Source organism: Monodon monoceros, unplaced genomic scaffold, assembly GCF_005190385.1.
Source record: "Monodon monoceros isolate NGI ecotype Baffin Bay Population unplaced genomic scaffold, NGI_Narwhal_1 Super_Scaffold_15, whole genome shotgun sequence".
Classification (NCBI taxonomy): Eukaryota; Metazoa; Chordata; class Mammalia; order Artiodactyla; family Monodontidae; genus Monodon; species Monodon monoceros.
Genome location: NW_021703771.1, coordinates 23796220 through 23799906, shown reverse-complemented (window position 1 = coordinate 23799906; position 3687 = coordinate 23796220). Strand labels below are relative to the sequence as shown.

The window sequence follows — 3687 nt, the reverse complement described above, 5'->3', positions numbered from 1 at the left end:
ATACTGAAAAAGTCACACACACACACACACACACACACACACACACACACCGTTACAATTTATGTATCCACTCGTTGTTCCTTTAGAAGTTAGAATGATATTGTGCAGAGACAATGTGACCCTGTAATCCTGCCTGACCTGAAGATCTATAGAACGGTGTTTTAAAATGATTGAAGAAGACGATTTAGGTGATGCAAACAAACTTGAACACTTCATGAAGCAAACAGTCTCTTTTTGGAGAACTGCAAAATGGGGCAGGAGGCAGAAAGCTTTGTTAGTTTAAAGAATAAAGAACAAGGAAGAGAAAAATAGAAAATTTCTGATTGGCTGGAGCCAAACTTGTCTGGGGTGAGAAGGCCCAGAGTTGGCTCAGTGTCTGGGGACTGGTTGACTGAATACATTGTGTTTCTGATCAAATGGAGCATCTACAGGGACATGAACATGATCTAAGTTTGAGTTTGCTAATGTGGCACCCTTGGCAGGACTGGCTCCATCTTGAACCTAGAAAGTGATTTCAGCAATGGTCACAATACTGTCCCATTTTACCTCTGATTAAATGTTTTACGCCTATAATAAATATCATATCCACCTTCTTACATCTTCTTCATTCTTATATATGGGCCATATTGAGTATCACTTGACAGACTAGGGCAGTGGTTCTCAGCTAGAGATGATTTTAGCTCCAAGAGCACATTGGCAAAGTCTTGAGACATTTTGGTTGTCACCACCCAGGGAGGGGGTGCTACTGACATCTAGTGGGCAGAGACCACACACCTTACCAGGCACAGACAGTCCTCCACAACGAAATTTTATCTGTTCCGAAATACAATACGGCCAAGGTTGAGAAACCTTGGTCCAGGGAACACTTATCCTGAAGTCCCAGAATAGAGTTAAGTTAGCACAGGTGTACCATTTGTGACTTAAACAGAGATAAGACGGCTGGTAAGACCTCCATAGACGGGCTGAGGTGAGAAAACCATTAGCAAAGTGCTCTGACAAAATATGTAAGGCCCCAAGGAGTAGTAGCATAGCTGATAAAGTGGTATCCATATAGATGATGGTAAAGTCAGAGGGAGGACAAGCCTCAAAACATGACTATTTCCAGGGCTCTGTGACAGAGATCCCAACTGGAGTGTTAAAGCTTCCTGAAGCTTTGGCTCTACACCACCACCAGAGAAAACAAAGCTGTGGGGACGTCAGTAACTTTGCTCTCATTCAACGGATGATACTCTTCACAGCAGCATCTTCAAACATGAATAGCAAATACAAGCGTGCTTGGGTCTATCCCAGCTAAAAATCAGGCAGAAAGCAGCGTCCAGGGCAAGCTCAAACTGATGAGAATAGAACTGTAGGCAGGAGCATACTGCAGCCATTCCGAGAGTAAAAGCTTTCAAAAGTCCTCTACCTAATTATTCATGCCACGACATGAAAATGTGGCCAGAGCCTGTAGTCTTTGTTCTGAATGAATTCCATAATGTTGTCTGAAATTTGAGCACACGATTAAAAATTGAGCATACCAACTCGTGTTAAAGATTACAGGTAACTTCAAACTGGCAAAGAGTTGGAAATAAAAGATAATTTAACAGCGTTCTAATCAGTAAACACTAATTACTTTTCCTTAGTTCTAGGTTAATTTTTAGTTAATTAATGTAAACATACCTACGATTACTTCCCACACAATGTCATAACATCATTAACCCATTTTCTTAGCCTGATGAATGTTTATCAACACAATTTGACTACAAACCTAAACTAAACTAGGTCTTTCTTTGCAGGCCCTACATCAGAGATTTTCAGACCATAGGCCACAGGGCTACTATAATGTATCTGTCAATCTATCTATTAACACAAAACACAGTCTTTAGAATAATTTATGTTCTTTACACTTATTTCCTCTATATGAGGTTGCTGATGTAGTTAATAAAATATTTTCTTTGAATTATGTAATTAAGACTAATGTATTCTCAATCAATAAATGGTAGAATTACAATTATTTTATCAACTGGACACCTTTTTATTATTTTTAAAATGAGGTCTTATCTTCAAAATACTAAGAAGCACTGTCTTATGCTAGGAGAGCTGGATTTCTGTTTTTATGTTCCTTGCATTTATGTAAAACAAAGTCAGTTAACCATGGGATAGTTCTTCTGATTCCACAATTGCTCACTGTAGCATCCATAGCACAGCTGTCCAAATCTACCTTGGAATTCATATTTTCCTTCAATATAAAAGTTTAGTGTACTTAGCTGTGGGCTTTGTTGATCCATTCCTCTTGAACTTGGTTTGGGCCCATAATTACATGTCCAATATAGAGAAAAATGTCAAGAAAGAAACAGATTTCAATTTCAAGCTTCAGAGGAGTTCTGATAATAAAAATGTGGTGAAAATGATGAAAATTACCTTGACTGATGCACCCTTGTTTACAGGGACAATGTCCTATGCAGTGGTTGACAGAAAGGATATGTGTCAGTTCTGAGATCAGGCCTTTGCTGGGGAAAGTTGTCATTTTACAAGAGTAAAAACTCTTTTGACGTAGGAAAAATGTCCAGCCATGCTACTTGCTATGCAAAAACAGTGGGATTGCTTTCTGCATGCCAGAAGCAGGGCAAAGGTACAACACACCCACTGCTGGGCTCCATCGGCATCTTTTGTCATAATACATGGCAAATGGACCAGTAACCACCCACTGCCAATTAGAGTGGTGATGAGGCAACCTAAAATTGTTAGGTGAGCAGACTAAGTGCCCCTGTGGTTTGCCAATTACCTAAATTATCTGCGGTAGTTTTAGTGAACAGCTACCATGAATACAAATATAAAACACTCTAGTATTCAGGGGAGTTAGTCCCTGCATGGTGTCAAAAAGCAAAGAGAAAATATGCAGGATTTACATAAGCAGAGTTCTAGCAACTGTGATATCCAGTGTTACCCAGATGAAATACTATCCTGCATTTTTTTTGACAATTCTGTTTCCTCTTGGAAGGGCTCCTGAAAGGAGGAAGCATCAATTCTGTGCTCAGTATCACCAATCAATTGTACAAATCGTTCTCAGTGATCCTCACTAAATGGACATTGGAACAGATCTATGGTGTTGAATAAAGAGTTGGTATCAGAAGACCTCAACTAAATAAAACGACTTTTGCTGAAAAATGGTTCTGGCGACTTCTTTTCAAACTCCACTTTTCCCATAACAATCATGGCACCACCACTTCCGGTTTGAGGTGGCAGCTGTTGCGGGGGCAGACTATGCCAACTCAGGAAGCAGCTCCAGGAACCCAGTCACAGGACAGCAATGCTTTGGACCTGCCATCAGCTTATGACGTAAGGGATTAAGTGTTGCAGAGACCCAGCCAGGAGGACAACAGTGAGGATTTTAGTTCTGAGGAAGTACTGTCTATTCCTTGCTCTTCTGATGTGGATCCAGCCTTGTGGCTGGCAGGGTCTCAGTGCTCCGGTCTGGTGTCAGGCCTGAGCCTCTGAGGTGGGAGATCTGAGTTCAGGACATTGGACCAACAGTGGCTTCCCAGCCCCACATATCAATCAGCAAGAGCTCTCCCAGAGATATCCATCTCAACACTAAGACCTAGCTCCATCCAACGGCCAGCAAACTACAGTGCTGGACATGCCATGCCAAACAACTAGCAAGACAGGAACACAACCCCAACCATAAACAGAGAGGCTGCCTAAAAC

The 3687-nt window shown here is 41.1% G+C and overlaps 1 pseudogene; it reads left to right on the top strand.

Annotated features, from left to right (window-relative positions):
- Positions 1 to 3243: 3243 nt before the first annotated feature.
- LOC114895872 lies at positions 3244 to 3477 on the top strand (annotated as a pseudogene).
- The last annotated feature ends 210 nt before the right edge of the window (positions 3478 to 3687 follow it).